Below are 27369 nucleotides of genomic sequence, written 5' to 3'. Positions count from 1 at the left end.
GTACATACCAGGAGTGGGGTTCGAACCCACGAGGATTTACATCCATTGGAACTTGAGTCCAACGCCTTAACCGCTCGGCCATCCTGGTGATGGAAAGCTTTTACTTCGACCCGTAATGTATGTAAAACCAATAACCACAGGCCAAGTGTCTCATTAAAACATCACCAAAATACCAGGAGTGGGGTTCGAACCCACGAGGATTTACATCCATTGGAACTTAAGTCCAACGCCTTAACCGCTCGGCCATCCTGGTGATCTACAGAACGAAATTCAACCTAAATCACACGTCAAACCATCAACTAAAGGCCAAATGGATCCAAGTAAGTACGAGGCGTGGGGATCAACCCCACGAGAATTTACATCCATTGGAACTTAAGTCCAAAGCCTTATTCGCTCAAGCATCCTGGTGATCTACAGAAAGAAATTCTACCTAAATCAGACGTCAAACCAACAACCGAAGGCTAAATCAATCCAAGTACATACCAGGAGTGGGGTTCGAACCCACGAGGATTTACATCCATTGGAACTTGAGTCCAACGCCTTAACCGCTCGGCCATCCTGGTGATGGAACGCTTTTACTTCGACCCGTAATGTATGTAAAACCAAAAACCGCAGGCTAAGTTTCTCATTAAAACTTCACCAAAATACAAGGAGCGGGGTTCAAACCAACAAGGATATACACCTGTAAAACCAACAATCTGAGGCCAAATGTGTCCATCAAACAACAACAACATACCAGGAGTGGGATTTGAACCCACGAGGATTTACATCCATTGGAACTTGAGTCCAACGCCTTAACCGCTCGGCCATCCTGGTCATTGATTGTTTTTAATTGGACCCGAAATGGATGTAAAACCAATAACCACAGGCCAAGTGTCTCATTAAAACATCACCAAAATACCAGGAGTGGGGTTCGAACCCACGAGGATTTACATCCATTGGAACTTAAGTCCAACGCCTTAACCGCTCGGCCATCCTGGTGATCTACAGAACGAAATTCAACCTAAATCACACGTCAAACCATCAACTAAAGGCCAAATGGATCCAAGTAAGTACGAGGCGTGGGGATCAACCCCACGAGAATTTACATCCATTGGAACTTAAGTCCAACGCCTTATTCGCTCAAGCATCCTGGTGATCTACAGAAAGAAATTCTACCTAAATCAGACGTCAAACCAACAACCGAAGGCTAAATCAATCCAAGTACATACCAGGAGTGGGGTTCGAACCCACGAGGATTTACATCCATTGGAACTTGAGTCCAACGCCTTAACCACTCGGCCATCCTGGTGATGGAAAGCTTTTACTTCGACCCGTAATGTATGTAAAACCAATAACCACAGGCCAAGTGTCTCATTAAAACATCACCAAAATACCAGGAGTGGGGTTCGAACCCACGAGGATTTACATCCATTGGAACTTAAGTCCAACGCCTTAACCGCTCGGCCATCCTGGTGATCTACAGAACGAAATTCAACCTAAATCACACGTCAAACCATCAACTAAAGGCCAAATGGATCCAAGTAAGTACGAGGCGTGGGGATCAACCCCACGAGAATTTACATCCATTGGAACTTAAGTCCAACGCCTTATTCGCTCAAGCATCCTGGTGATCTACAGAAAGAAATTCTACCTAAATCAGACGTCAAACCAACAACCGAAGGCTAAATCAATCCAAGTACATACCAGGAGTGGGGTTCGAACCCACGAGGATTTACATCCATTGGAACTTGAGTCCAACGCCTTAACCGCTCGGCCATCCTGGTGATGGAAAGCTTTTACTTCGACCCGTAATGTATGTAAAACCAAAAACCGCAGGCTAAGTTTCTCATTAAAACTTCACCAAAATACAAGGAGCGGGGTTCAAACCAACAAGGATATACACCTGTAAAACCAACAATCTGAGGCCAAATGTGTCCATCAAACAACAACAACATACCAGGAGTGGGATTTGAACCCACGAGGATTTACATCCATTGGAACTTGAGTCCAACGCCTTAACCGCTCGGCCATCCTGGTCATTGATTGTTTTTAATTGGACCCGAAATGGATGTAAAACCAATAACCACAGGCCAAGTGTCTCATTAAAACATCACCAAAATACCAGGAGTGGGGTTCGAACCCACGAGGATTTACATCCATTGGAACTTAAGTCCAACGCCTTAACCGCTCGGCCATCCTGGTGATCTACAGAACGAAATTCAACCTAAATCACACGTCAAACCATCAACTAAAGGCCAAATGGATCCAAGTAAGTACGAGGCGTGGGGATCAACCCCACGAGAATTTACATCCATTGGAACTTAAGTCCAACGCCTTATTCGCTCAAGCATCCTGGTGATCTACAGAAAGAAATTCGACCTAAATCAGACGTCAAACCAACAACCGAAGGCTAAATCAATCCAAGTACATACCAGGAGTGGGGTTCGAACCCACGAGGATTTACATCCATTGGAACTTGAGTCCAACGCCTTAACCGCTCGGCCATCCTGGTGATGGAAAGCTTTTTCTTCGACCCGTAATGTATGTAAAACCAAAAACCGCAGGCTAAGTTTCTCATTAAAACTTCACCAAAATACAAGGAGCGGGGTTCAAACCAACAAGGATATACACCTGTAAAACCAACAATCTGAGGCCAAATGTGTCCATCAAACAACAACAACATACCAGGAGTGGGATTTGAACCCACGAGGATTTACATCCATTGGAACTTGAGTCCAACGCCTTAACCGCTCGGCCATCCTGGTCATTGATTGTTTTTAATTGGACCCGAAATGGATGTAAAACCAATAACCACAGGCCAAGTGTCTCATTAAAACATCACCAAAATACCAGGAGTGGGGTTCGAACCCACGAGGATTTACATCCATTGGAACTTAAGTCCAACGCCTTAACCGCTCGGCCATCCTGGTGATCTACAGAACGAAATTCAACCTAAATCACACGTCAAACCATCAACTAAAGGCCAAATGGATCCAAGTAAGAACGAGGCGTGGGGATCAACCCCACGAGAATTTACATCCATTGGAACTTAAGTCCAACGCCTTATTCGCTCAAGCATCCTGGTGATCTACAGAAAGAAATTCTACCTAAATCAGACGTCAAACCAACAACCGAAGGCTAAATCAATCCAAGTACATACCAGGAGTGGGGTTCGAACCCACGAGGATTTACATCCATTGGAACTTGAGTCCAACGCCTTAACCACTCGGCCATCCTGGTGATGGAAAGCTTTTACTTCGACCCGTAATGTATGTAAAACCAATAACCACAGGCCAAGTGTCTCATTAAAACATCACCAAAATACCAGGAGTGGGGTTCGAACCCACGAGGATTTACATACATTGGAACTTAAGTCCAACGCCTTAACCGCTCGGCCATCCTGGTGATCTACAGAACGAAATTCAACCTAAATCACACGTCAAACCATCAACTAAAGGCCAAATGGATCCAAGTAAGTACGAGGCGTGGGGATCAACCCCACGAGAATTTACATCCATTGGAACTTAAGTCCAACGCCTTATTCGCTCAAGCATCCTGGTGATCTACAGAAAGAAATTCTACCTAAATCAGACGTCAAACCAACAACCGAAGGCTAAATCAATCCAAGTACATACCAGGAGTGGGGTTCGAACCCACGAGGATTTACATCCATTGGAACTTGAGTCCAACGCCTTAACCGCTCGGCCATCCTGGTGATGGAAAGCTTTTACTTCGACCCGTAATGTATGTAAAACCAAAAACCGCAGGCTAAGTTTCTCATTAAAACTTCACCAAAATACAAAGAGCGGGGTTCAAACCAACAAGGATATACACCTGTAAAACCAACAATCTGAGGCCAAATGTGTCCATCAAACAACAACAACATACCAGGAGTGGGATTTGAACCCACGAGGATTTACATCCATTGGAACTTGAGTCCAACGCCTTAACCGCTCGGCCATCCTGGTCATTGTTTGTTTTTAATTGGACCCGAAATGGATGTAAAACCAATAACCACAGGCCAAGTGTCTCATTAAAACATCACCAAAATACCAGGAGTGGGGTTCGAACCCACGAGGATTTACATCCATTGGAACTTAAGTCCAACGCCTTAACCGCTCGGCCATCCTGGTGATCTACAGAACGAAATTCAACCTAAATCACACGTCAAACCATCAACTAAAGGCCAAATGGATCCAAGTAAGTACGAGGCGTGGGGATCAACCCCACGAGAATTTACATCCATTGGAACTTAAGTCCAACGCCTTATTCGCTCAAGCATCCTGGTGATCTACAGAAAGAAATTCGACCTAAATCAGACGTCAAACCAACAACCGAAGGCTAAATCAATCCAAGTACATACCAGGAGTGGGGTTCGAACCCACGAGGATTTACATCCATTGGAACTTGAGTCCAACGCCTTAACCACTCGGCCATCCTGGTGATGGAAAGCTTTTACTTCGACCCGTAATGTATGTAAAACCAATAACCACAGGCCAAGTGTCTCATTAAAACATCACCAAAATACCAGGAGTGGGGTTCGAACCCACGAGGATTTACATACATTGGAACTTAAGTCCAACGCCTTAACCGCTCGGCCATCCTGGTGATCTACAGAACGAAATTCAACCTAAATCACACGTCAAACCATCAACTAAAGGCCAAATGGATCCAAGTAAGTACGAGGCGTGGGGATCAACCCCACGAGAATTTACATCCATTGGAACTTAAGTCCAACGCCTTATTCGCTCAAGCATCCTGGTGATCTACAGAAAGAAATTCTACCTAAATCAGACGTCAAACCAACAACCGAAGGCTAAATCAATCCAAGTACATACCAGGAGTGGGGTTCGAACCCACGAGGATTTACATCCATTGGAACTTGAGTCCAACGCCTTAACCGCTCGGCCATCCTGGTGATGGAAAGCTTTTTCTTCGACCCGTAATGTATGTAAAACCAAAAACCGCAGGCTAAGTTTCTCATTAAAACTTCACCAAAATACAAGGAGCGGGGTTCAAACCAACAAGGATATACACCTGTAAAACCAACAATCTGAGGCCAAATGTGTCCATCAAACAACAACAACATACCAGGAGTGGGATTTGAACCCACGAGGATTTACATCCATTGGAACTTGAGTCCAACGCCTTAACCGCTCGGCCATCCTGGTCATTGATTGTTTTTAATTGGACCCGAAATGGATGTAAAACCAATAACCACAGGCCAAGTGTCTCATTAAAACATCACCAAAATACCAGGAGTGGGGTTCGAACCCACGAGGATTTACATCCATTGGAACTTAAGTCCAACGCCTTAACCGCTCGGCCATCCTGGTGATCTACAGAACGAAATTCAACCTAAATCACACGTCAAACCATCAACTAAAGGCCAAATGGATCCAAGTAAGTACGAGGCGTGGGGATCAACCCCACGAGAATTTACATCCATTGGAACTTAAGTCCAACGCCTTATTCGCTCAAGCATCCTGGTGATCTACAGAAAGAAATTCTACCTAAATCAGACGTCAAACCAACAACCGAAGGCTAAATCAATCCAAGTACATACCAGGAGTGGGGTTCGAACCCACGAGGATTTACATCCATTGGAACTTGAGTCCAACGCCTTAACCACTCGGCCATCCTGGTGATGGAAAGCTTTTACTTCGACCCGTAATGTATGTAAAACCAATAACCACAGGCCAAGTGTCTCATTAAAACATCACCAAAATACCAGGAGTGGGGTTCGAACCCACGAGGATTTACATACATTGGAACTTGAGTCCAACGCCTTAACCGCTCGGCCATCCTGGTGATGGAAAGCTTTTACTTCGACCCGTAATGTATGTAAAACCAAAAACCGCAGGCTAAGTTTCTCATTAAAACTTCACCAAAATACAAAGAGCGGGGTTCAAACCAACAAGGATATACACCTGTAAAACCAACAATCTGAGGCCAAATGTGTCCATCAAACAACAACAACATACCAGGAGTGGGATTTGAACCCACGAGGATTTACATCCATTGGAACTTGAGTCCAACGCCTTAACCGCTCGGCCATCCTGGTCATTGTTTGTTTTTAATTGGACCCGAAATGGATGTAAAACCAATAACCACAGGCCAAGTGTCTCATTAAAACATCACCAAAATACCAGGAGTGGGGTTCGAACCCACGAGGATTTACATCCATTGGAACTTAAGTCCAACGCCTTAACCGCTCGGCCATCCTGGTGATCTACAGAACGAAATTCAACCTAAATCACACGTCAAACCATCAACTAAAGGCCAAATGGATCCAAGTAAGTACGAGGCGTGGGGATCAACCCCACGAGAATTTACATCCATTGGAACTTAAGTCCAACGCCTTATTCGCTCAAGCATCCTGGTGATCTACAGAAAGAAATTCTACCTAAATCAGACGTCAAACCAACAACCGAAGGCTAAATCAATCCAAGTACATACCAGGAGTGGGGTTCGAACCCACGAGGATTTACATCCATTGGAACTTGAGTCCAACGCCTTAACCGCTCGGCCATCCTGGTGATGGAAAGCTTTTACTTCGACCCGTAATGTATGTAAAACCAAAAACCGCAGGCTAAGTTTCTCATTAAAACTTCACCAAAATACAAAGAGCGGGGTTCAAACCAACAAGGATATACACCTGTAAAACCAACAATCTGAGGCCAAATGTGTCCATCAAACAACAACAACATACCAGGAGTGGGATTTGAACCCACGAGGATTTACATCCATTGGAACTTGAGTCCAACGCCTTAACCGCTCGGCCATCCTGGTCATTGTTTGTTTTTAATTGGACCCGAAATGGATGTAAAACCAATAACCACAGGCCAAGTGTCTCATTAAAACATCACCAAAATACCAGGAGTGGGGTTCGAACCCACGAGGATTTACATCCATTGGAACTTAAGTCCAACGCCTTAACCGCTCGGCCATCCTGGTGATCTACAGAACGAAATTCAACCTAAATCACACGTCAAACCATCAACTAAAGGCCAAATGGATCCAAGTAAGTACGAGGCGTGGGGATCAACCCCACGAGAATTTACATCCATTGGAACTTAAGTCCAACGCCTTATTCGCTCAAGCATCCTGGTGATCTACAGAAAGAAATTCGACCTAAATCAGACGTCAAACCAACAACCGAAGGCTAAATCAATCCAAGTACATACCAGGAGTGGGGTTCGAACCCACGAGGATTTACATCCATTGGAACTTGAGTCCAACGCCTTAACCACTCGGCCATCCTGGTGATGGAAAGCTTTTACTTCGACCCGTAATGTATGTAAAACCAATAACCACAGGCCAAGTGTCTCATTAAAACATCACCAAAATACCAGGAGTGGGGTTCGAACCCACGAGGATTTACATCCATTGGAACTTAAGTCCAACGCCTTAACCGCTCGGCCATCCTGGTGATCTACAGAACGAAATTCAACCTAAATCACACGTCAAACCATCAACTAAAGGCCAAATGGATCCAAGTAAGTACGAGGCGTGGGGATCAACCCCACGAGAATTTACATCCATTGGAACTTAAGTCCAACGCCTTATTCGCTCAAGCATCCTGGTGATCTACAGAAAGAAATTCTACCTAAATCAGACGTCAAACCAACAACCGAAGGCTAAATCAAGCCAAGTACATACCAGGAGTGGGGTTCGAACCCACGAGGATTTACATCCATTGGAACTTGAGTCCAACGCCTTAACCGCTCGGCCATCCTGGTGATGGAAAACTTTTACTTCGACCCGTAATGTATGTAAAACCAAAAACCGCAGGCTAAGTTTCTCATTAAAACTTCACCAAAATACAAGGAGCGGGGTTCAAACCAACAAGGATATACACCTGTAAAACCAACAATCTGAGGCCAAATGTGTCCATCAAACAACAACAACATACCAGGAGTGGGATTTGAACCCACGAGGATTTACATCCATTGGAACTTGAGTCCAACGCCTTAACCGCTCGGCCATCCTGGTTATTGATTGTTTTTAATTGGACCCGAAATGGATGTAAAACCAATAACCACAGGCCAAGTGTCTCATTAAAACATCACCAAAATACCAGGAGTGGGGTTCGAACCCACGAGGATTTACATCCATTGGAACTTAAGTCCAACGCCTTAACCGCTCGGCCATCCTGGTGATCTACAGAACGAAATTCAACCTAAATCACACGTCAAACCATCAACTAAAGGCCAAATGGATCCAAGTAAGTACGAGGCGTGGGGATCAACCCCACGAGAATTTACATCCATTGGAACTTAAGTCCAACGCCTTATTCGCTCAAGCATCCTGGTGATCTACAGAAAGAAATTCTACCTAAATCAGACGTCAAACCAACAACCGAAGGCTAAATCAAGCCAAGTACATACCAGGAGTGGGGTTCGAACCCACGAGGATTTACATCCATTGGAACTTGAGTCCAACACCTTAACCGCTCGGCCATCCTGGTGATGGAAAGCTTTTACTTCGACCCGTAATGTATGTAAAACCAAAAACCGCAGGCTAAGTTTCTCATTAAAACTTCACCAAAATACAAGGAGCGGGGTTCAAACCAACAAGGATATACACCTGTAAAACCAACAATCTGAGGCCAAATGTGTCCATCAAACAACAACAACATACCAGGAGTGGGATTTGAACCCACGAGGATTTACATCCATTGGAACTTGAGTCCAACGCCTTAACCGCTCGGCCATCCTGGTTATTGATTGTTTTTAATTGGACCCGAAATGGATGTAAAACCAATAACCACAGGCCAAGTGTCTCATTAAAACATCACCAAAATACCAGGAGTGGGGTTCGAACCCACGAGGATTTACATCCATTGGAACTTAAGTCCAACGCCTTAACCGCTCGGCCATCCTGGTTATTGATTGTTTTTAATTGGACCCGAAATGGATGTAAAACCAATAACCACAGGCCAAGTGTCTCATTAAAACATCACCAAAATACCAGGAGTGGGGTTCGAACCCACGAGGATTTACATCCATTGGAACTTAAGTCCAACGCCTTAACCGCTCGGCCATCCTGGTGATCTACAGAACGAAATTCAACCTAAATCACACGTCAAACCATCAACTAAAGGCCAAATGGATCCAAGTAAGTACGAGGCGTGGGGATCAACCCCACGAGAATTTACATCCATTGGAACTTAAGTCCAACGCCTTATTCGCTCAAGCATCCTGGTGATCTACAGAAAGAAATTCTACCTAAATCAGACGTCAAACCAACAACCGAAGGCTAAATCAATCCAAGTACATACCAGGAGTGGGGTTCGAACCCACGAGGATTTACATCCATTGGAACTTGAGTCCAACGCCTTAACCGCTCGGCCATCCTGGTGATGGAAAGCTTTTTCTTCGACCCGTAATGTATGTAAAACCAAAAACCGCAGGCTAAGTTTCTCATTAAAACTTCACCAAAATACAAGGAGCGGGGTTCAAACCAACAAGGATATACACCTGTAAAACCAACAATCTGAGGCCAAATATGTCCATCAAACAACAACAACATACCAGGAGTGGGATTTGAACCCACGAGGATTTACATCCATTGGAACTTGAGTCCAACGCCTTAACCGCTCGGCCATCCTGGTCATTGATTGTTTTTAATTGGACCCGAAATGGATGTAAAACCAATAACCACAGGCCAAGTGTCTCATTAAAACATCACCAAAATACCAGGAGTGGGGTTCGAACCCACGAGGATTTACATCCATTGGAACTTAAGTCCAACGCCTTAACCGCTCGGCCATCCTGGTGATCTACAGAACGAAATTCAACCTAAATCACACGTCAAACCATCAACTAAAGGCCAAATGGATCCAAGTAAGTACGAGGCGTGGGGATCAACCCCACGAGAATTTACATCCATTGGAACTTAAGTCCAACGCCTTATTCGCTCAAGCATCCTGGTGATCTACAGAAAGAAATTCTACCTAAATCAGACGTCAAACCAACAACCGAAGGCTAAATCAATCCAAGTACATACCAGGAGTGGGGTTCGAACCCACGAGGATTTACATCCATTGGAACTTGAGTCCAACGCCTTAACCGCTCGGCCATCCTGGTGATGGAAAGCTTTTACTTCGACCCGTAATGTATGTAAAACCAAAAACCGCAGGCTAAGTTTCTCATTAAAACTTCACCAAAATACAAGGAGCGGGGTTCAAACCAACAAGGATATACACCTGTAAAACCAACAATCTGAGGCCAAATGTGTCCATCAAACAACAACAACATACCAGGAGAGGGATTTGAACCCACGAGGATTTACATCCATTGGAACTTGAGTCCAACGCCTTAACCGCTCGGCCATCCTGGTCATTGATTGTTTTTAATTGGACCCGAAATGGATGTAAAACCAATAACCACAGGCCAAGTGTCTCATTAAAACATCACCAAAATACCAGGAGTGGGGTTCGAACCCACGAGGATTTACATCCATTGGAACTTAAGTCCAACGCCTTAACCGCTCGGCCATCCTGGTGATCTACAGAACGAAATTCAACCTAAATCACACGTCAAACCATCAACTAAAGGCCAAATGGATCCAAGTAAGTACGAGGCATGGGGATCAACCCCACGAGAATTTACATCCATTGGAACTTAAGTCCAAAGCCTTATTCGCTCAAGCATCCTGGTGATCTACAGAAAGAAATTCTACCTAAATCAGACGTCAAACCAACAACCGAAGGCTAAATCAATCCAAGTACATACCAGGAGTGGGGTTCGAACCCACGAGGATTTACATCCATTGGAACTTGAGTCCAACGCCTTAACCGCTCGGCCATCCTGGTGATGGAAAGCTTTTACTTCGACCCGTAATGTATGTAAAACCAAAAACCGCAGGCTAAGTTTCTCATTAAAACTTCACCAAAATACAAGGAGCGGGGTTCAAACCAACAAGGATATACACCTGTAAAACCAACAATCTGAGGCCAAATGTGTCCATCAAACAACAACAACATACCAGGAGTGGGATTTGAACCCACGAGGATTTACATCCATTGGAACTTGAGTCCAACGCCTTAACCGCTCGGCCATCCTGGTCATTGATTGTTTTTAATTGGACCCGAAATGGATGTAAAACCAATAACCACAGGCCAAGTGTCTCATTAAAACATCACCAAAATACCAGGAGTGGGGTTCGAACCCACGAGGATTTACATCCATTGGAACTTAAGTCCAACGCCTTAACCGCTCGGCCATCCTGGTGATCTACAGAACGAAATTCAACCTAAATCACACGTCAAACCATCAACTAAAGGCCAAATGGATCCAAGTAAGTACGAGGCGTGGGGATCAACCCCACGAGAATTTACATCCATTGGAACTTAAGTCCAACGCCTTATTCGCTCAAGCATCCTGGTGATCTACAGAAAGAAATTCTACCTAAATCAGACGTCAAACCAACAACCGAAGGCTAAATCAATCCAAGTACATACCAGGAGTGGGGTTCGAACCCACGAGGATTTACATCCATTGGAACTTGAGTCCAACGCCTTAACCGCTCGGCCATCCTGGTGATGGAAAGCTTTTACTTCGACCCGTAATGTATGTAAAACCAAAAACCGCAGGCTAAGTTTCTCATTAAAACTTCACCAAAATACAAGGAGCGGGGTTCAAACCAACAAGGATATACACCTGTAAAACCAACAATCTGAGGCCAAATGTGTCCATCAAACAACAACAACATACCAGGAGAGGGATTTGAACCCACGAGGATTTACATCCATTGGAACTTGAGTCCAACGCCTTAACCGCTCGGCCATCCTGGTCATTGATTGTTTTTAATTGGACCCGAAATGGATGTAAAACCAATAACCACAGGCCAAGTGTCTCATTAAAACATCACCAAAATACCAGGAGTGGGGTTCGAACCCACGAGGATTTACATCCATTGGAACTTAAGTCCAACGCCTTAACCGCTCGGCCATCCTGGTGATCTACAGAACGAAATTCAACCTAAATCACACGTCAAACCATCAACTAAAGGCCAAATGGATCCAAGTAAGTACGAGGCGTGGGGATCAACCCCACGAGAATTTACATCCATTGGAACTTAAGTCCAACGCCTTATTCGCTCAAGCATCCTGGTGATCTACAGAAAGAAATTCTACCTAAATCAGACGTCAAACCAACAACCGAAGGCTAAATCAATCCAAGTACATACCAGGAGTGGGGTTCGAACCCACGAGGATTTACATCCATTGGAACTTGAGTCCAACGCCTTAACCGCTCGGCCATCCTGGTGATGGAAAGCTTTTACTTCGACCCGTAATGTATGTAAAACCAAAAACCGCAGGCTAAGTTTCTCATTAAAACTTCACCAAAATACAAGGAGCGGGGTTCAAACCAACAAGGATATACACCTGTAAAACCAACAATCTGAGGCCAAATGTGTCCATCAAACAACAACAACATACCAGGAGTGGGATTTGAACCCACGAGGATTTACATCCATTGGAACTTGAGTCCAACGCCTTAACCGCTCGGCCATCCTGGTTATTGATTGTTTTTAATTGGACCCGAAATGGATGTAAAACCAATAACCACAGGCCAAGTGTCTCATTAAAACATCACCAAAATACCAGGAGTGGGGTTCGAACCCACGAGGATTTACATCCATTGGAACTTAAGTCCAACGCCTTAACCGCTCGGCCATCCTGGTGATCTACAGAACGAAATTCAACCTAAATCACACGTCAAACCATCAACTAAAGGCCAAATGGATCCAAGTAAGTACGAGGCGTGGGGATCAACCCCACGAGAATTTACATCCATTGGAACTTAAGTCCAACGCCTTATTCGCTCAAGCATCCTGGTGATCTACAGAAAGAAATTCTACCTAAATCAGACGTCAAACCAACAACCGAAGGCTAAATCAAGCCAAGTACATACCAGGAGTGGGGTTCGAACCCACGAGGATTTACATCCATTGGAACTTGAGTCCAACGCCTTAACCGCTCGGCCATCCTGGTGATGGAAAGCTTTTACTTCGACCCGTAATGTATGTAAAACCAAAAACCTCAGGCTAAGTTTCTCATTAAAACTTCACCAAAATACAAGGAGCGGGGTTCAAACCAACAAGGATATACACCTGTAAAACCAACAATCTGAGGCCAAATGTGTCCATCAAACAACAACAACATACCAGGAGTGGGATTTGAACCCACGAGGATTTACATCCATTGGAACTTGAGTCCAACGCCTTAACCGCTCGGCCATCCTGGTCATTGATTGTTTTTAATTGGACCCGAAATGGATGTAAAACCAATAACCACAGGCCAAGTGTCTCATTAAAACATCACCAAAATACCAGGAGTGGGGTTCGAACCCACGAGGATTTACATCCATTGGAACTTAAGTCCAACGCCTTAACCGCTCGGCCATCCTGGTGATCTACAGAACGAAATTCAACCTAAATCACACGTCAAACCATCAACTAAAGGCCAAATGGATCCAAGTAAGTACGAGGCGTGGGGATCAACCCCACGAGAATTTACATCCATTGGAACTTAAGTCCAACGCCTTATTCGCTCAAGCATCCTGGTGATCTACAGAAAGAAATTCTACCTAAATCAGACGTCAAACCAACAACCGAAGGCTAAATCAATCCAAGTACATACCAGGAGTGGGGTTCGAACCCACGAGGATTTACATCCATTGGAACTTGAGTCCAACGCCTTAACCGCTCGGCCATCCTGGTGATGGAAAGCTTTTTCTTCGACCCGTAATGTATGTAAAACCAAAAACCGCAGGCTAAGTTTCTCATTAAAACTTCACCAAAATACAAGGAGCGGGGTTCAAACCAACAAGGATATACACCTGTAAAACCAACAATCTGAGGCCAAATATGTCCATCAAACAACAACAACATACCAGGAGTGGGATTTGAACCCACGAGGATTTACATCCATTGGAACTTGAGTCCAACGCCTTAACCGCTCGGCCATCCTGGTCATTGATTGTTTTTAATTGGACCCGAAATGGATGTAAAACCAATAACCACAGGCCAAGTGTCTCATTAAAACATCACCAAAATACCAGGAGTGGGGTTCGAACCCACGAGGATTTACATCCATTGGAACTTAAGTCCAACGCCTTAACCGCTCGGCCATCCTGGTGATCTACAGAACGAAATTCAACCTAAATCACACGTCAAACCATCAACTAAAGGCCAAATGGATCCAAGTAAGTACGAGGCGTGGGGATCAACCCCACGAGAATTTACATCCATTGGAACTTAAGTCCAACGCCTTATTCGCTCAAGCATCCTGGTGATCTACAGAAAGAAATTCTACCTAAATCAGACGTCAAACCAACAACCGAAGGCTAAATCAATCCAAGTACATACCAGGAGTGGGGTTCGAACCCACGAGGATTTACATCCATTGGAACTTGAGTCCAACGCCTTAACCGCTCGGCCATCCTGGTGATGGAAAGCTTTTACTTCGACCCGTAATGTATGTAAAACCAAAAACCGCAGGCTAAGTTTCTCATTAAAACTTCACCAAAATACAAGGAGCGGGGTTCAAACCAACAAGGATATACACCTGTAAAACCAACAATCTGAGGCCAAATGTGTCCATCAAACAACAACAACATACCAGGAGAGGGATTTGAACCCACGAGGATTTACATCCATTGGAACTTGAGTCCAACGCCTTAACCGCTCGGCCATCCTGGTCATTGATTGTTTTTAATTGGACCCGAAATGGATGTAAAACCAATAACCACAGGCCAAGTGTCTCATTAAAACATCACCAAAATACCAGGAGTGGGGTTCGAACCCACGAGGATTTACATCCATTGGAACTTAAGTCCAACGCCTTAACCGCTCGGCCATCCTGGTGATCTACAGAACGAAATTCAACCTAAATCACACGTCAAACCATCAACTAAAGGCCAAATGGATCCAAGTAAGTACGAGGCATGGGGATCAACCCCACGAGAATTTACATCCATTGGAACTTAAGTCCAAAGCCTTATTCGCTCAAGCATCCTGGTGATCTACAGAAAGAAATTCTACCTAAATCAGACGTCAAACCAACAACCGAAGGCTAAATCAATCCAAGTACATACCAGGAGTGGGGTTCGAACCCACGAGGATTTACATCCATTGGAACTTGAGTCCAACGCCTTAACCGCTCGGCCATCCTGGTGATGGAAAGCTTTTACTTCGACCCGTAATGTATGTAAAACCAAAAACCGCAGGCTAAGTTTCTCATTAAAACTTCACCAAAATACAAGGAGCGGGGTTCAAACCAACAAGGATATACACCTGTAAAACCAACAATCTGAGGCCAAATGTGTCCATCAAACAACAACAACATACCAGGAGTGGGATTTGAACCCACGAGGATTTACATCCATTGGAACTTGAGTCCAACGCCTTAACCGCTCGGCCATCCTGGTCATTGATTGTTTTTAATTGGACCCGAAATGGATGTAAAACCAATAACCACAGGCCAAGTGTCTCATTAAAACATCACCAAAATACCAGGAGTGGGGTTCGAACCCACGAGGATTTACATCCATTGGAACTTAAGTCCAACGCCTTAACCGCTCGGCCATCCTGGTGATCTACAGAACGAAATTCAACCTAAATCACACGTCAAACCATCAACTAAAGGCCAAATGGATCCAAGTAAGTACGAGGCGTGGGGATCAACCCCACGAGAATTTACATCCATTGGAACTTAAGTCCAACGCCTTATTCGCTCAAGCATCCTGGTGATCTACAGAAAGAAATTCTACCTAAATCAGACGTCAAACCAACAACCGAAGGCTAAATCAATCCAAGTACATACCAGGAGTGGGGTTCGAACCCACGAGGATTTACATCCATTGGAACTTGAGTCCAACGCCTTAACCGCTCGGCCATCCTGGTGATGGAAAGCTTTTACTTCGACCCGTAATGTATGTAAAACCAAAAACCGCAGGCTAAGTTTCTCATTAAAACTTCACCAAAATACAAGGAGCGGGGTTCAAACCAACAAGGATATACACCTGTAAAACCAACAATCTGAGGCCAAATGTGTCCATCAAACAACAACAACATACCAGGAGTGGGACTTAAGTCCAACGCCTTAACCGCTCGGCCATCCTGGGGATCTACAGAACGAAATTCAACCTAAATCACACGTCAAACCATCAACTAAAGGCCAAATGGATCCAAGTAAGTACGAGGCGTGGGGATCAACCCCACGAGAATTTACATCCATTGGAACTTAAGTCCAACGCCTTATTCGCTCAAGCATCCTGGTGATCTACAGAAAGAAATTCTACCTAAATCAGACGTCAAACCAACAACCGAAGGCTAAATCAATCCAAGTACACACCAGGAGTGGGGTTCGAACCCACGAGGATTTACATCCATTGGAACTTGAGTCCAATGCCTTAACCGCTCGGCCATCCTGGTTATATACTGAAAGAAATTCAACCTAAAGCAGACGTCAAACCATCAACTAAACGCTAAATCGATCCAAGTAAATACCAGGATTTGGGTTCGAACACACAAGGATTTATAATACAGATGTGTACAATAATGTATTTTCTTCTGCACCACTAGAGGGCAGCAGCTACTGAAAATCATCTTATCAGAATTACCCATGTTCAATAAAATCAACAGTCTAGAGTCGAGAGAGTCAGTGGTTCAACAGCTGTAAGAAAGGCATTGTGTGTTTGTTGAACTTTAGGGCACAATGGATTTCACACTACTCATGCAAACTGTCATATATTGGTCAGGCTGCAGATGTAGAATCAGATGTTTTAACTAAAGCTATTCCATGGTAACTGAGGTCCCTGACAGTGTCTCTCTTTTATTTCACTGAGAAGTTGAGCCTCTCAGATAAGGAATGGTATCCATCATTACATTTTCAGAAACCCATCCAAAAGGTGTGCATTTTCTAAAAAAAACAAATGTTAGTTATTTAAAGGACTGACTCAATCAGCACATTCCTGTTAGGGACCAGTTGGGAACCGGTCCCAACCACAGGTTGTGTTTAACCAACTGTCACCTGTTACTGACTCTTATCTTCAGACACTTGTTTGAATCTCGATACTTTCTAGTAAGTGTGTATGTTTCTTAATATGGTACATGTTCCACACTATACCATATCTTTAAGATCCAATGCTTCCTTCAGGAAAAAAGCCTAAGATCATGTACATACTTCCATCATTGATATCTTGTTGCTTCTGAGTTGTGTGTCTGTTAAATTAATTATTGTTGTGCCTGGTTCATGCCCACACCCTCCTGATAGAAGCTGTCTTCCTTTTGCTGGTTATCCTGCTATCAAGCAGGAAACAGAGATGTTGGAGCAGTTCTTCCCTGCTTGGTGCACATCTCAACTGTCACTTGTTGCTTAGCCGTATGATTTGACAAGTGTTTCAAATGTCTATCATGTTAATATGTATTAAATGTATGTGTATGTGTTTTGATCATTGTACATTTGAAAGTTATACATTAAGGTTCCAGTGAGGGACAGGTTCTTACTTTATGTCTCAACATGTATCCGTTTACTAGTATGAAATTAAAGAGTCGACTCAAACTGTTGTAAATAGTTAGCTCAGTGTTTGGCTTTCCTAAAAACCAATACAAATGAGGTTAACAGAAAAGGTTCAATTTACAGTTTTCTTCAACGATAACAAAAAAAGATAGTCAGAGACATCGTTCTTACTGTCAGGTCTTAGTCTGTATCGTATGTGTTTTTTCATGGATTTGCCTGCCCTCCTGTTGAACTTGTGGATCTTGTTACTTGGCAAACATCCAGTAACTTTGACATATTTCTCACAGAGACCTATCCCCTGGTTGAATGTCTTGAGTAACAGATGTTAGTTGTCAATACATTTTCTTTTAGACTAGTGCAGTTTATTGTAGATTACAATGCCAAGAGAAAAGACTTTGGAAAGGATACAGTCCCTGTTTCAGAAAAAAGAAATTCACGCTCATTCCACTTACCACATAACTGTATGATTGCCAGCACAATGGAAACATGCTAGCTCAAGACTATTAGCCCTGACTCTGGCACACTTGACAATATTGCCAACATCCTAATTTGACCTTGTATCTCAAATGGACACACTAACAGTAGGTATAACGCATGATATTGCGCTTGGCAGGTTAAGAACCTAAGATGCACTGACTACAAGCCAATAAAGGTACAGTGCCACCTTCAACAAACCCACCACCTCAAACAGGATGTTTGGTTGCAGTATACACAGATGTGACTGTGTCAACGAACACACTTCCTTTGTGTCACAGTAGAATGCTCCAATGGAATGCTTTAATGTATCTATTTAGAAGAGTTGGTCCAGTGACGGTCACTCCGGGCAGTTCAAGAACAGCTCCACATTGCCAATTGGCATATTCTGAAGTATCTGAGTCAAGCCTTAAATATCCGGTGTTTTTCACAGGAAAGAAGGGAGCCATTGAAAACTTCCACAGAAGGCTGCTTGTGTTTTACAAGTGGCTGAAAAAGGGTTCACATACCTGGGGTTGTTCTCACAAAGCAATCCTTTTTTGGGGGTCTGTGAAGTAAACCCCTTGGTCCTGCCCCCATGTCTGCACACTGACCTCCACATCCCTCCTCCCCAGGCCCAAAGCATGCATGTTTACAAACACTGCTTGATATGTTATAGCTATCATAATCTAAAGAAGTGTAGGGACTTCCCTGATTAAAAAAACCCCATTTAGGCTGTGCTTACCTGTTGCGGTGTTGAAAAGTGGTTTAAGAAAAGTATGTGTAATCATCTACATTAGTTGTGTGGCTGAAGTGATGCTATGACAAGCATGGGAGTATTGTGAACAGGAAAAAGATATACAGAAATAAATGACCAGTCTAAAATGTTGAAGTTTACAGATAAAATACATCCTTCCTCACAGAGGTCATTTCTCCACAAATAACTGAACTTTACGCACGTCACCTGTAGCAGTCTGTCACCAGTACACGATTAAAATACGAACAGACTTCATTGTCTCATACATTGCTGTCCTTGAGTGATTGTCTTGTTTTCATGATCACCATCTTAATGACTGTCATTGTCAGAATGGGACCCTCTACATGACTGACGACTCAATGTTGTGGGGCTTTGTCTCAGAATCAGCTGCCTCACGCTCCGCATTCAACACAACTTGAAGAAAAAAAACGAACTGGGAAGAAAAACCACTTCACTGTTCAGACTAGAGCACACACACACACACACACACAAAGAAAAACATACACGTCAATGAACCTCAAGCACTTGGGCACAACAGTGAGGCAAAACCAACCGATTCAAGGTAATCAGACCGAGCCAAACTGAATGTTAATGCGTAAGCCTAAAACAAATATTTAGTTCTGTTGTAACATTTATAGTATGATTTCCCAGCATCAGAATCAGAATATACACAATGGCGTGTGTCATCACAGATTTTATTATTCTACATATGATACCAGGAGTGACGCTATGTACTCAAATCATAAGATTTTGCCTAAATGTTCCTTTAAGATGACTCCCCTACCATTAAAAAGCTATACTGTTTTGTTGCTAAATGGTGTTCAGCAATGTGTTAGCAGGCAATGATGTACGTTTCAATATTTTTGGATGCAACTTTCATATCTGTGTAAGATAAATGATGGCACACTAAGGCCAAGTTTCCCAGACATGGATAAGACCTCAAATAAGAGAGAAATTCCATTAGGATCTCCACTGAAAAGTTTTTCAAATAGGAATAGGCTTAATCCATGTTTGTGAAACTGGACCCAAGTGTGTATATAAGTGTGTATATAAGTGTGTGTGTTTGGTGGGTCGTGTGTGTTTGTGTGTCCCACACCAAACGCAATGTGAACACATTTAGAAGAATTGAGTCCTACTTTTTTTCCTTCCAAGTTATGACTTCTGAGTTTCTGCACATTCCCTCCTTACACTCTCATGAACACACCCAGTTTTCTGTCTGGTCCAGTCTCAACGGACTTTTCCAAATTAAGCCTCACCTCACCCTTGAGTCCTTCACGTCACTAGATGCTTGAACACCTACCTTGAATTCTCCCTGATCCCTTCTTTGTTTGAAGCCCCTCTCACTAAATCTGCTCCACCACATCCTCCAATTCGGATCTCAAATTACACATCCCTCCTTGGTTCAGCTAACCTCTTTTTCTCTAAGATCTGGTTTTCCAACAAACACTTACGTTTAATAAGGGTATCTGTATGAATGTCTACATAGCCTAGTTATTGAGATGCAAAGCCACAAATTTGTTGCACTAAAATCAGATTGAAAACAGTTGTATGTCCCTTTTTACAAGCAATGATTGTACCTCATAAGTATTTAGATGTTCTACACGTGTCCGTAGTTAAAAGCGAACACTATTGTGAATGTGAAACTGTGTCAACACTGTTCCTCAGGCTCCCTATACCCTGCCTCCCTGTGTACACCCATAATTGCCACATAACAGACTAAAGGGTGTTCTTGCTAAGAGCGACACCTGAGCTATAAGTCTAGCTCGTGTTTGAACAGACTCTTGAGAAACGGGCACGGTGAGCTCAGAGCCTCCCCCAACAAACACACAGGGCTTACGTAGGAGGGTTCGACAAAAGATCTTTCTTCGTCATTCGCCCGAGAAATTGGGGATGATTTCTCTTTAGAAAGTTAGAAACTTGTCATGAATGTGTGGAACTATTCACAGGGGACTCTTGACTCCAGATGTATTGTCTGCCCTGTCTTGGACTTGCCCTGGCCTGTTTCTTCAGTGTGTGATAATGGTTGAGTGTATATTGAGCATTGCATCAGGCAACCGCTCTTCACACACTTACTGTATTTGCCTGCTACAGTCCTCTTGTCAAGACATGCCTTCTAGTTCCTGAACACACGCCAAGCAAACAGGTCACTTCACCCAAAAATCTTTAGCTTGGAACTTCAGCAAGTACCCAGACATGGAACACACATTGGTTCAATTTGGATAGTCCTATAAAATGTCTCTGTTTGTGTGTACAATAAAAATGCCCTCCTCCATTGTATGTATAGGATGTGTGTATTTAAAAAAATTGTGTATGTATTCTATTCTGTTTTTAATTATGTAATTAATCTTATTCTTTTTTATTTGTAGCTTTATTAAATTATTCTATTATCATTATCAGGCAGGTCAGTCAGGAACAAATTTATGTTCAAGATACATCAGGGGTGTCTGTCTCTACAATGATAATTTCATGCCTTTAGAACTTTGTATTCCATTTCAGAATAGCGTGTTACTGAACTGTTTTGACGTCTGAAACCATCAGAGCAGATGTCTCTCAGAGAGTTGGCCACGGTTCTTTGTCCCTCTACAGATGGTTTTAGGAGACATACTCGCAGGAGTAGCTGTTCACAGGCAAGAGAGCAGAGCTACGACCCACGACCTTCACCACGACTCAGCGGCACATGCCCTTCAATCCTTTTGTCATGCGTTCGTTCCCCCTTTGTCATGCTAAAGACCAACCCCTGTTTGCTGATGGGGTTGGGTGTCAAGGGCCGACGATCCAGAGTAGTCCGTAAAGGCAAACAGTCACAAAAAGCACTGTACTGAGACTGTTGGTGACTTCCTCATGTCCAGTTAGGGCCTTGAAGGGAGATGTTTGTGAGGGAGAGAAGCGGCCTCTTGAAAGACAGGATTGTGTTTCAGGACAGAGAGGTCTATTGCTCTTCAAAGAAATGTTTTGACACTTTGAACAAGAATAGAAGTTCACTCTCACCAAATAACACAACTACAAATGGGTGGTTTTATTTGAGCAGATCATACTCACTGTTGCTAAGCATAAAAAAGTAACTTTTTTTGTTTGAAACGCAACTGTCTTCCAAATGATTTTGTATAGACAAAGTAGTTATTCATGTCCTGTCTAGCTCTACCACAAAACCTATTTTGTACTGCTCCCTGCACCACAAAGACAGTAACATTGACCCCTCCTGCACCAGATGGTAAGCATCAACATTTCCACACAGGCATGGGCAGTCACACTGTCATTTTCTTAGGCATTTCAGCAGACAGAGTTGCGTTTGTGCCAGAGTTTCTTGCTGTTGCTGAGACAAACAGCGGTGCTGAAACCCACGCCATGCGCTCTGTGCCTGATTATGATACCAAATGATAAACACAGCGCTGCTTAAAGTGTTTAAAAACAAAAAAGACATTGAATAAGATGCAAGAAAGTGGCTTATTGCTTAATCACAGTAACCCCTGTAATTGTTCTGAAACTATCTAGGCTTGTGTTGCCTGATATTTCTCCCCCTGTGTAACCTGAAGTGTAACCCCAGTCACTTCTCATGGTTGGAGTCTTATGACACTCTGCCCTAGGCATGAGAGAGTGTGCGCAGACAGTGGACAAGCTGTCAGAGGAAAACCATGTCTTCCTTCACCACCAAATAGACACACACACGTGCAAGCATACGTACCCTTTACCCGACTGTTTTGTTACTTGAGATGTATTCCCTTGATAACTCTGGGATGTGTGAATAGCTAGGGTGAAGACTGATTGCAGCACTCTCACAACCTCTTTGTTGAGTTAGAGAGACAGCAGTGAGTAATTGGAATGGAGATCAGCTGAGGCCTATTCAAGGTACACTGATAGATGTTCCTCCACGGGAACACAGACCAAACTACGCTGATTTCTTGATGGCCAAAAATATTGTAAAGAAGGAAGCAGACTGGTCAGAATGTGTGTCCTAATGATTTTTATACAAGAAATATACATTTTGCTATGCACACATTCCCCAATCCTGCACATTTTCTCTTGGCTGACGACATAAATCTCATTCTTGTGATTCTGTGGGTTGAAACTCTAGAACGTGTGTCGTGATTTAGCATTTACTCAGCACAGTTTTCCCTCTAACCCCCGAAACTAAAATAGCTGCCAAGTCTCCAAAACATCTACGGCTAGCAGTCAGGTAAAGTCATGCTGACTTAATCAGAACTCAACATTGATTTCCTGAATAGAGGGGATTCTTCCACACCATTAAATTAAACTTATGACTTTATGGGAACAATGATAGAGTTTTGAATTGCGCAAGCTTGGCTGCAGATGCAGCCAGCTGCTGTGTGCAGTCACGTGCCAGTGGAAATATGCTGGTTTGAGCTGAGGGGCTCCAATGTTTAGTCTCCTTGACCTCGTTGTGCAGTAACAGTCATACACTTAAGTCAAAACACCAAATGTGCCCATTTTCTGACTGTGTACATATTACCTCAAATGATTACTGAGAAATAAAGACCTTTCCTTGGTTTCCCTGTAACCCATCTACATCAAACTACTTCAGTTACATTTACGCACCCCATTTTATTCTCTGCTTTCACAACAGTGTGTTTAATGGTGTGTTTAACTAGTCTCACCGACCCAGACAGACAGCAGTTACTGTTCAGGAGGGAAAAGAAGTGATAATATGCACCTTCCTGCCACAGTAAATTATGTGTTTGTGTTAACTTACATGGCAATAAAAACCTATTCTGATTCTGATAATCATCTCTTGCCGCCACTTTAACCAACCCCCGACCACAACCTACCATCTGGTCTGGGGGGTGGGGCTGTCTGGTTTCCTTGGCAACACCGAACCCTCTTCCCCCTATCTGGTTGGGGGCTCTTTGTCCTGCGCACGCTGTTCCGTTTGCAACCTGAGTGCACAGGGGAGGGGGTTGGGTGCGCATGCGTGAAATAAATAGAGGGGTTCGCTTCAAGGACTTGCAACTGTAGCCAACACACACCCCAGTACTGCGGCCTCCACCCCCTATGCTACGTCTGCTGTGAAGCTGCAGCAAAGCAGCCTTACCATCCCCCGTAGAACCACATGCTCTCTGAGCTGCAATGCTGATCAGGGACACCAGTGTCACAGCTTACGACAGAAAGGCTTTAGAGACCGTTATCCTCAGCTGAACTGCTCTTTGTGTGTGAGGTGTGCTTGCCTGAGGATGAGTCAAATGAAATTATTTGTAAAAATATTATGAATAATAAATTATCAGTGAGGGGAACCACAACATCGCCTCCACATTTGCAGACTTAAATTGAGCTTTTTCTTCTTCATCTAATGTATTGTTGACTCCTAATCAATAAAAAAAGGCTAACAAAATTTAAAAGGCTCTCATCTCTCATTATAAACCAAACAGTATAAAAAAAGAATCTACGTATATTGTAATAAATGTTCCTTCAATCTAAAATGTGCTTATAAAGAAGATGCTGTAACGTTGTCCGTGTGAATCTGACTGTTAATAACCACAACTGAACCACCGCACAGTTATGGAAACTCACAAACTTGTCTCCAGATGCAGCTAGCTGCAGTAATCATGTGGACATGTGCTTGAGGTTTAGGGGGAGGGACTTTGTTATTAGTCTCCTGGACTAAGTTGTGGTTAGAATGTCTCAGTGTCATCCACCACAGACTAAACACCAAACTCCCCCACTGAGCACATGGGGCCAGCTACAACTACTGCTCTCAAGAAATTGCGCTATTTGTTTTGGGCCCTGGTCTCCACTAAAGTCTCTTGGACTGGTCTCTTGGAAGTCGCTTTGGATAAAAGCGTCTGCTAAATTAATAAATGTAAATGTACTAAAAGACCTCTTAGAAACCGTAAGAAAGGAGGAAGTGGCTTAAGTATTTACATTTACATTTAGCAGACGCTCTTATCCAGAGCGACTTACAGTAAGTACAGGGACATTCCCCCCCGAGGCAAGTAGGGTGAAGTGCCTTGCCCAAGGACACAACTTCAATTTGCGCGGCGGGGAATCGAACTGGCATCCTTCAGATTACTAGCCTGATTCCCTAACCGCTCAGCCACCTGACTCCTATTTCACACCTGTCTGTGAGCAGATGGAGATGCAGCCAGGTGCGAAGGGCACGGCTCCTCTCAGGTCCTGCTTTACGACCCTTCGGTTTCCTGGGCCTTGTTCTTCATCCTTTGTACCTCACAACCGCAGTCGTAGCAACAGTTGGAACTCAAAGGTGCAATATATTTTTTCAGTGAAAGAAATAAAGGTTTTGTCCCCTTTAAACATTTTGTGTAAGCTAATAAAGCCCTCTAAGAGTTGCTTAGCAACACAAACAAATCAGTCCCAGTGGAATGTCAATTATCATTTTTGGAGCGTGCTGCTACTTTACAACCAATTATGTTCCAGTGCTCCTATTTCAGCCAATCGCCTTCGGCGAGACAGGCCTTCCTCCTTGACTTATTTCACGACACCACTGTCAATCAAACTCGAGCTGGAGGAAAGCATGGACTTTTATTTTAAATTATATTATTACTTAGTGCAGCTTTAAGAAAGCAGTCAATAACATGAAAAATGTGTAGGGTACAACTATAAAATTGTAACTATGCATATTATTAACTACGTTGGTACAACAAAGGGAGCAAGAGCTGGATAAGGTGTCCAAGTCCAAGTCCTTATGTATACTGACTACTTGTTAACAACTGCAACTGAACTGTAATGTAAATGTAAAGACTCTGATCATGAGTGGTTCTCAAAGGAGCTGCATTAGATGCAAAGTCCGTAACACATATGGTGACCATTAGACTTCCTGGCATGTTCCTCAGCTTGGGTGTAGAACTGTGAATGAAAGTGTAGAAATCCAGGGAAGGTTTACTGCTGAACTTAATTACTTTAGTGTGTCAGAAACCTACAGATGCAATTTGTTAAAGCTACCTGACTTTCTTCTGGCAACACTTCAGATGGGCAGGGGAAGTACACTCTGTTTCTGGATTGACAGGTGAAGTTTTTAAATGTGATAAATTTAAATGAGTATATGGAAAAAGAAAGGAGAAAAAGAAAGAGAGAGAGAGAGAGGGGGGGGAGGGGGGGGGGAGGGAGGGAACTGGAACAGCAGCACTCATCAGATCCATGAGTGGAGGACACAGTATGACAGGTCAGTGTGCCGTGGAGACGGTTCCATTTGAGCTCCATTCAAATCAGAATGAAGAAAGTAAAAGGGAGTACTACAGGAAGCATAGCTTCTGCACGTGACTTGTTAGTCTCAATTTGATGTTATATCGCAGGTTATATATGTACTTTTGAAAACAGCAAACTGTCTCCCGTAACAAATCTTTATCTTCTACCCCACCTCTACTGTCATTCAGGTTTTCCAGAAAAAGAAAAATAACAGTTGAATCACATGAAACGTTTAACTGCTGAGTAATGCCACTGCGTAATGCTTGAGTTAAACATGTTCTCCTCAATAACCTCTGTGCCATGTTTATGGGGAAGTCTGGAGCATATTTCTGCTTTCATACTAACCGTGCCACAGCAGTGATCCCCAAATCTGACAAAAAAGCCCTAACTCAAGCTTGAAGTGGAGGAACGTGATGCCACTCAAAGATCTTGCTCAAGTTATCCGCCGCAAACCAGTTGCTGGGTCACACGTTCCCAGTTCAGGGTGTAACCAGCAGTGACAGAGAGAGGAAGCTGAACACAACGAGGTGGTGATTCACGCTCGATCAGGTCACATGCATGAAGGCAAACTCTTGGCAAAGCCCTTTTTTCTGTAAAAAAAAAACCAACAACAAAAAACCAACGCAATCACATTAACCCCATGAATGTTCCTGTTGTTTCACAGACTTCTATTATGTGTTTTGTAAAGAGGCACACCTTTCATTCTGTTGTTTTGAAGAACCGTGACGCTAGTTGGTGTTCCTTGGACCTTGGAGTGTGTTTAATTAGGACACATTAGTGTCTGGCTGAAAGCATGCTTGTGGCTTACAATGCCCCCACCCCAGAAAGGGGAAGGGTAAGACATTCCTGTCGTGACCTTCCTGTTTAGAACCGATATTAAACAATAAAGACCAATTCTATGAGACGGTCGGTTCCAAAGAGCCTCGGCAGAAAATCAAAAGACCTGCAAAAAAACACAGAGGTCCACGGTTAAATGTAGTACTTTTGCAAGCCATTCAAACACGTGTATGAATCGGTTTGCTTGTCGGTTTGTGAAGCAGTGTTGTCTTGCACACTGGCGATAACACGATTCCAAGAAACTGCAAGATTATTAGACTGGTCGCCAAGAGAACTAAATCCAAGTTCAGAACTGAGCTCAACGAAATGTTATCACAGGTACAAGGGCACGATAGTTGTCTGGGAACTGTAATCACTAAAGTGGATTTATCACCTTCCAATGGAAGCTGATGTCATGGCGTAGATGGCAAATGGGACACACTGTCACACTACTAATAGGAGGGCATTGATTAAGCATCAAGACAAAATGCTGAGCAGTAAACAATGTGTCTGTGATTCACTAAGAGAGCGTGCCAAGGAATCAGCCCGACCTGGACAGACCCAATTTTGCCTTGAAGAGGAAACATAAATCAAGGTCTATAAAGGTCTACGTCCCCAGTCCACCTCAACCACACCATCTACCACAGCCTTGCTTTCACAGTGCCACCATTGT

General features: G+C 43.5%; 68 non-coding genes across 68 annotated transcripts; all 68 read right to left on the bottom strand.

The window, feature by feature from the left end:
• Positions 1–5: 5 nt before the first annotated feature.
• On the bottom strand, positions 6–88 carry trnal-caa (transfer RNA leucine (anticodon CAA)). Its single transcript has one exon. It is a non-coding gene; the product is annotated as a tRNA-Leu (tRNA).
• An 82-nt stretch (positions 89–170) lies between these two features.
• On the bottom strand, positions 171–253 carry trnal-uaa (transfer RNA leucine (anticodon UAA)). The gene has a single exon. It is a non-coding gene; the product is annotated as a tRNA-Leu (tRNA).
• A 227-nt stretch (positions 254–480) lies between these two features.
• Positions 481–563, bottom strand: trnal-caa (transfer RNA leucine (anticodon CAA)). Its single transcript has one exon. It is a non-coding gene; the product is annotated as a tRNA-Leu (tRNA).
• A 170-nt stretch (positions 564–733) lies between these two features.
• Positions 734–816, bottom strand: trnal-caa (transfer RNA leucine (anticodon CAA)). Its single transcript has one exon. It is a non-coding gene; the product is annotated as a tRNA-Leu (tRNA).
• Positions 817–898: 82 nt separating this feature from the next.
• On the bottom strand, positions 899–981 carry trnal-uaa (transfer RNA leucine (anticodon UAA)). Its single transcript has one exon. It is a non-coding gene; the product is annotated as a tRNA-Leu (tRNA).
• A 227-nt stretch (positions 982–1208) lies between these two features.
• Positions 1209–1291, bottom strand: trnal-caa (transfer RNA leucine (anticodon CAA)). The gene has a single exon. It is a non-coding gene; the product is annotated as a tRNA-Leu (tRNA).
• Positions 1292–1373: 82 nt separating this feature from the next.
• trnal-uaa (transfer RNA leucine (anticodon UAA)) lies at positions 1374–1456 on the bottom strand. The gene has a single exon. It is a non-coding gene; the product is annotated as a tRNA-Leu (tRNA).
• A 227-nt stretch (positions 1457–1683) lies between these two features.
• trnal-caa (transfer RNA leucine (anticodon CAA)) lies at positions 1684–1766 on the bottom strand. The gene has a single exon. It is a non-coding gene; the product is annotated as a tRNA-Leu (tRNA).
• Positions 1767–1936: 170 nt separating this feature from the next.
• Positions 1937–2019, bottom strand: trnal-caa (transfer RNA leucine (anticodon CAA)). The gene has a single exon. It is a non-coding gene; the product is annotated as a tRNA-Leu (tRNA).
• Positions 2020–2101: 82 nt separating this feature from the next.
• Positions 2102–2184, bottom strand: trnal-uaa (transfer RNA leucine (anticodon UAA)). Its single transcript has one exon. It is a non-coding gene; the product is annotated as a tRNA-Leu (tRNA).
• Positions 2185–2411: 227 nt separating this feature from the next.
• On the bottom strand, positions 2412–2494 carry trnal-caa (transfer RNA leucine (anticodon CAA)). The gene has a single exon. It is a non-coding gene; the product is annotated as a tRNA-Leu (tRNA).
• A 170-nt stretch (positions 2495–2664) lies between these two features.
• Positions 2665–2747, bottom strand: trnal-caa (transfer RNA leucine (anticodon CAA)). Its single transcript has one exon. It is a non-coding gene; the product is annotated as a tRNA-Leu (tRNA).
• Positions 2748–2829: 82 nt separating this feature from the next.
• Positions 2830–2912, bottom strand: trnal-uaa (transfer RNA leucine (anticodon UAA)). The gene has a single exon. It is a non-coding gene; the product is annotated as a tRNA-Leu (tRNA).
• A 227-nt stretch (positions 2913–3139) lies between these two features.
• Positions 3140–3222, bottom strand: trnal-caa (transfer RNA leucine (anticodon CAA)). The gene has a single exon. It is a non-coding gene; the product is annotated as a tRNA-Leu (tRNA).
• An 82-nt stretch (positions 3223–3304) lies between these two features.
• On the bottom strand, positions 3305–3387 carry trnal-uaa (transfer RNA leucine (anticodon UAA)). The gene has a single exon. It is a non-coding gene; the product is annotated as a tRNA-Leu (tRNA).
• A 227-nt stretch (positions 3388–3614) lies between these two features.
• Positions 3615–3697, bottom strand: trnal-caa (transfer RNA leucine (anticodon CAA)). Its single transcript has one exon. It is a non-coding gene; the product is annotated as a tRNA-Leu (tRNA).
• A 170-nt stretch (positions 3698–3867) lies between these two features.
• On the bottom strand, positions 3868–3950 carry trnal-caa (transfer RNA leucine (anticodon CAA)). The gene has a single exon. It is a non-coding gene; the product is annotated as a tRNA-Leu (tRNA).
• An 82-nt stretch (positions 3951–4032) lies between these two features.
• On the bottom strand, positions 4033–4115 carry trnal-uaa (transfer RNA leucine (anticodon UAA)). The gene has a single exon. It is a non-coding gene; the product is annotated as a tRNA-Leu (tRNA).
• A 227-nt stretch (positions 4116–4342) lies between these two features.
• trnal-caa (transfer RNA leucine (anticodon CAA)) lies at positions 4343–4425 on the bottom strand. The gene has a single exon. It is a non-coding gene; the product is annotated as a tRNA-Leu (tRNA).
• Positions 4426–4507: 82 nt separating this feature from the next.
• Positions 4508–4590, bottom strand: trnal-uaa (transfer RNA leucine (anticodon UAA)). Its single transcript has one exon. It is a non-coding gene; the product is annotated as a tRNA-Leu (tRNA).
• A 227-nt stretch (positions 4591–4817) lies between these two features.
• On the bottom strand, positions 4818–4900 carry trnal-caa (transfer RNA leucine (anticodon CAA)). The gene has a single exon. It is a non-coding gene; the product is annotated as a tRNA-Leu (tRNA).
• A 170-nt stretch (positions 4901–5070) lies between these two features.
• Positions 5071–5153, bottom strand: trnal-caa (transfer RNA leucine (anticodon CAA)). Its single transcript has one exon. It is a non-coding gene; the product is annotated as a tRNA-Leu (tRNA).
• An 82-nt stretch (positions 5154–5235) lies between these two features.
• Positions 5236–5318, bottom strand: trnal-uaa (transfer RNA leucine (anticodon UAA)). Its single transcript has one exon. It is a non-coding gene; the product is annotated as a tRNA-Leu (tRNA).
• A 227-nt stretch (positions 5319–5545) lies between these two features.
• trnal-caa (transfer RNA leucine (anticodon CAA)) lies at positions 5546–5628 on the bottom strand. The gene has a single exon. It is a non-coding gene; the product is annotated as a tRNA-Leu (tRNA).
• An 82-nt stretch (positions 5629–5710) lies between these two features.
• On the bottom strand, positions 5711–5793 carry trnal-caa (transfer RNA leucine (anticodon CAA)). The gene has a single exon. It is a non-coding gene; the product is annotated as a tRNA-Leu (tRNA).
• A 170-nt stretch (positions 5794–5963) lies between these two features.
• trnal-caa (transfer RNA leucine (anticodon CAA)) lies at positions 5964–6046 on the bottom strand. Its single transcript has one exon. It is a non-coding gene; the product is annotated as a tRNA-Leu (tRNA).
• Positions 6047–6128: 82 nt separating this feature from the next.
• trnal-uaa (transfer RNA leucine (anticodon UAA)) lies at positions 6129–6211 on the bottom strand. The gene has a single exon. It is a non-coding gene; the product is annotated as a tRNA-Leu (tRNA).
• A 227-nt stretch (positions 6212–6438) lies between these two features.
• Positions 6439–6521, bottom strand: trnal-caa (transfer RNA leucine (anticodon CAA)). Its single transcript has one exon. It is a non-coding gene; the product is annotated as a tRNA-Leu (tRNA).
• Positions 6522–6691: 170 nt separating this feature from the next.
• trnal-caa (transfer RNA leucine (anticodon CAA)) lies at positions 6692–6774 on the bottom strand. The gene has a single exon. It is a non-coding gene; the product is annotated as a tRNA-Leu (tRNA).
• An 82-nt stretch (positions 6775–6856) lies between these two features.
• Positions 6857–6939, bottom strand: trnal-uaa (transfer RNA leucine (anticodon UAA)). Its single transcript has one exon. It is a non-coding gene; the product is annotated as a tRNA-Leu (tRNA).
• Positions 6940–7166: 227 nt separating this feature from the next.
• trnal-caa (transfer RNA leucine (anticodon CAA)) lies at positions 7167–7249 on the bottom strand. Its single transcript has one exon. It is a non-coding gene; the product is annotated as a tRNA-Leu (tRNA).
• An 82-nt stretch (positions 7250–7331) lies between these two features.
• On the bottom strand, positions 7332–7414 carry trnal-uaa (transfer RNA leucine (anticodon UAA)). The gene has a single exon. It is a non-coding gene; the product is annotated as a tRNA-Leu (tRNA).
• Positions 7415–7641: 227 nt separating this feature from the next.
• Positions 7642–7724, bottom strand: trnal-caa (transfer RNA leucine (anticodon CAA)). The gene has a single exon. It is a non-coding gene; the product is annotated as a tRNA-Leu (tRNA).
• A 170-nt stretch (positions 7725–7894) lies between these two features.
• On the bottom strand, positions 7895–7977 carry trnal-caa (transfer RNA leucine (anticodon CAA)). The gene has a single exon. It is a non-coding gene; the product is annotated as a tRNA-Leu (tRNA).
• An 82-nt stretch (positions 7978–8059) lies between these two features.
• On the bottom strand, positions 8060–8142 carry trnal-uaa (transfer RNA leucine (anticodon UAA)). The gene has a single exon. It is a non-coding gene; the product is annotated as a tRNA-Leu (tRNA).
• Positions 8143–8369: 227 nt separating this feature from the next.
• On the bottom strand, positions 8370–8452 carry trnal-caa (transfer RNA leucine (anticodon CAA)). Its single transcript has one exon. It is a non-coding gene; the product is annotated as a tRNA-Leu (tRNA).
• A 170-nt stretch (positions 8453–8622) lies between these two features.
• Positions 8623–8705, bottom strand: trnal-caa (transfer RNA leucine (anticodon CAA)). Its single transcript has one exon. It is a non-coding gene; the product is annotated as a tRNA-Leu (tRNA).
• An 82-nt stretch (positions 8706–8787) lies between these two features.
• Positions 8788–8870, bottom strand: trnal-uaa (transfer RNA leucine (anticodon UAA)). Its single transcript has one exon. It is a non-coding gene; the product is annotated as a tRNA-Leu (tRNA).
• Positions 8871–8952: 82 nt separating this feature from the next.
• On the bottom strand, positions 8953–9035 carry trnal-uaa (transfer RNA leucine (anticodon UAA)). The gene has a single exon. It is a non-coding gene; the product is annotated as a tRNA-Leu (tRNA).
• A 227-nt stretch (positions 9036–9262) lies between these two features.
• Positions 9263–9345, bottom strand: trnal-caa (transfer RNA leucine (anticodon CAA)). The gene has a single exon. It is a non-coding gene; the product is annotated as a tRNA-Leu (tRNA).
• Positions 9346–9515: 170 nt separating this feature from the next.
• On the bottom strand, positions 9516–9598 carry trnal-caa (transfer RNA leucine (anticodon CAA)). The gene has a single exon. It is a non-coding gene; the product is annotated as a tRNA-Leu (tRNA).
• Positions 9599–9680: 82 nt separating this feature from the next.
• On the bottom strand, positions 9681–9763 carry trnal-uaa (transfer RNA leucine (anticodon UAA)). Its single transcript has one exon. It is a non-coding gene; the product is annotated as a tRNA-Leu (tRNA).
• Positions 9764–9990: 227 nt separating this feature from the next.
• On the bottom strand, positions 9991–10073 carry trnal-caa (transfer RNA leucine (anticodon CAA)). The gene has a single exon. It is a non-coding gene; the product is annotated as a tRNA-Leu (tRNA).
• A 170-nt stretch (positions 10074–10243) lies between these two features.
• trnal-caa (transfer RNA leucine (anticodon CAA)) lies at positions 10244–10326 on the bottom strand. The gene has a single exon. It is a non-coding gene; the product is annotated as a tRNA-Leu (tRNA).
• Positions 10327–10408: 82 nt separating this feature from the next.
• On the bottom strand, positions 10409–10491 carry trnal-uaa (transfer RNA leucine (anticodon UAA)). The gene has a single exon. It is a non-coding gene; the product is annotated as a tRNA-Leu (tRNA).
• Positions 10492–10718: 227 nt separating this feature from the next.
• On the bottom strand, positions 10719–10801 carry trnal-caa (transfer RNA leucine (anticodon CAA)). Its single transcript has one exon. It is a non-coding gene; the product is annotated as a tRNA-Leu (tRNA).
• A 170-nt stretch (positions 10802–10971) lies between these two features.
• On the bottom strand, positions 10972–11054 carry trnal-caa (transfer RNA leucine (anticodon CAA)). Its single transcript has one exon. It is a non-coding gene; the product is annotated as a tRNA-Leu (tRNA).
• An 82-nt stretch (positions 11055–11136) lies between these two features.
• trnal-uaa (transfer RNA leucine (anticodon UAA)) lies at positions 11137–11219 on the bottom strand. Its single transcript has one exon. It is a non-coding gene; the product is annotated as a tRNA-Leu (tRNA).
• Positions 11220–11446: 227 nt separating this feature from the next.
• trnal-caa (transfer RNA leucine (anticodon CAA)) lies at positions 11447–11529 on the bottom strand. Its single transcript has one exon. It is a non-coding gene; the product is annotated as a tRNA-Leu (tRNA).
• Positions 11530–11699: 170 nt separating this feature from the next.
• Positions 11700–11782, bottom strand: trnal-caa (transfer RNA leucine (anticodon CAA)). Its single transcript has one exon. It is a non-coding gene; the product is annotated as a tRNA-Leu (tRNA).
• Positions 11783–11864: 82 nt separating this feature from the next.
• trnal-uaa (transfer RNA leucine (anticodon UAA)) lies at positions 11865–11947 on the bottom strand. The gene has a single exon. It is a non-coding gene; the product is annotated as a tRNA-Leu (tRNA).
• Positions 11948–12174: 227 nt separating this feature from the next.
• Positions 12175–12257, bottom strand: trnal-caa (transfer RNA leucine (anticodon CAA)). Its single transcript has one exon. It is a non-coding gene; the product is annotated as a tRNA-Leu (tRNA).
• A 170-nt stretch (positions 12258–12427) lies between these two features.
• trnal-caa (transfer RNA leucine (anticodon CAA)) lies at positions 12428–12510 on the bottom strand. Its single transcript has one exon. It is a non-coding gene; the product is annotated as a tRNA-Leu (tRNA).
• An 82-nt stretch (positions 12511–12592) lies between these two features.
• On the bottom strand, positions 12593–12675 carry trnal-uaa (transfer RNA leucine (anticodon UAA)). Its single transcript has one exon. It is a non-coding gene; the product is annotated as a tRNA-Leu (tRNA).
• A 227-nt stretch (positions 12676–12902) lies between these two features.
• On the bottom strand, positions 12903–12985 carry trnal-caa (transfer RNA leucine (anticodon CAA)). Its single transcript has one exon. It is a non-coding gene; the product is annotated as a tRNA-Leu (tRNA).
• A 170-nt stretch (positions 12986–13155) lies between these two features.
• trnal-caa (transfer RNA leucine (anticodon CAA)) lies at positions 13156–13238 on the bottom strand. The gene has a single exon. It is a non-coding gene; the product is annotated as a tRNA-Leu (tRNA).
• An 82-nt stretch (positions 13239–13320) lies between these two features.
• On the bottom strand, positions 13321–13403 carry trnal-uaa (transfer RNA leucine (anticodon UAA)). Its single transcript has one exon. It is a non-coding gene; the product is annotated as a tRNA-Leu (tRNA).
• Positions 13404–13630: 227 nt separating this feature from the next.
• On the bottom strand, positions 13631–13713 carry trnal-caa (transfer RNA leucine (anticodon CAA)). The gene has a single exon. It is a non-coding gene; the product is annotated as a tRNA-Leu (tRNA).
• Positions 13714–13883: 170 nt separating this feature from the next.
• trnal-caa (transfer RNA leucine (anticodon CAA)) lies at positions 13884–13966 on the bottom strand. The gene has a single exon. It is a non-coding gene; the product is annotated as a tRNA-Leu (tRNA).
• Positions 13967–14048: 82 nt separating this feature from the next.
• Positions 14049–14131, bottom strand: trnal-uaa (transfer RNA leucine (anticodon UAA)). The gene has a single exon. It is a non-coding gene; the product is annotated as a tRNA-Leu (tRNA).
• Positions 14132–14358: 227 nt separating this feature from the next.
• trnal-caa (transfer RNA leucine (anticodon CAA)) lies at positions 14359–14441 on the bottom strand. Its single transcript has one exon. It is a non-coding gene; the product is annotated as a tRNA-Leu (tRNA).
• A 170-nt stretch (positions 14442–14611) lies between these two features.
• trnal-caa (transfer RNA leucine (anticodon CAA)) lies at positions 14612–14694 on the bottom strand. Its single transcript has one exon. It is a non-coding gene; the product is annotated as a tRNA-Leu (tRNA).
• Positions 14695–14776: 82 nt separating this feature from the next.
• On the bottom strand, positions 14777–14859 carry trnal-uaa (transfer RNA leucine (anticodon UAA)). Its single transcript has one exon. It is a non-coding gene; the product is annotated as a tRNA-Leu (tRNA).
• A 227-nt stretch (positions 14860–15086) lies between these two features.
• On the bottom strand, positions 15087–15169 carry trnal-caa (transfer RNA leucine (anticodon CAA)). The gene has a single exon. It is a non-coding gene; the product is annotated as a tRNA-Leu (tRNA).
• A 170-nt stretch (positions 15170–15339) lies between these two features.
• Positions 15340–15422, bottom strand: trnal-caa (transfer RNA leucine (anticodon CAA)). Its single transcript has one exon. It is a non-coding gene; the product is annotated as a tRNA-Leu (tRNA).
• An 82-nt stretch (positions 15423–15504) lies between these two features.
• Positions 15505–15587, bottom strand: trnal-uaa (transfer RNA leucine (anticodon UAA)). Its single transcript has one exon. It is a non-coding gene; the product is annotated as a tRNA-Leu (tRNA).
• A 227-nt stretch (positions 15588–15814) lies between these two features.
• On the bottom strand, positions 15815–15897 carry trnal-caa (transfer RNA leucine (anticodon CAA)). Its single transcript has one exon. It is a non-coding gene; the product is annotated as a tRNA-Leu (tRNA).
• Positions 15898–16345: 448 nt separating this feature from the next.
• trnal-caa (transfer RNA leucine (anticodon CAA)) lies at positions 16346–16428 on the bottom strand. The gene has a single exon. It is a non-coding gene; the product is annotated as a tRNA-Leu (tRNA).
• Positions 16429–27369: the final 10941 nt, after the last annotated feature.

This window comes from Osmerus mordax, chromosome 2 (assembly GCF_038355195.1).
Source record: "Osmerus mordax isolate fOsmMor3 chromosome 2, fOsmMor3.pri, whole genome shotgun sequence".
Classification (NCBI taxonomy): domain Eukaryota; kingdom Metazoa; phylum Chordata; class Actinopteri; order Osmeriformes; family Osmeridae; genus Osmerus; species Osmerus mordax.
Note: the sequence above shows the minus strand (reverse complement) of the source record. Positions and strands in the feature narration are given on the sequence as shown.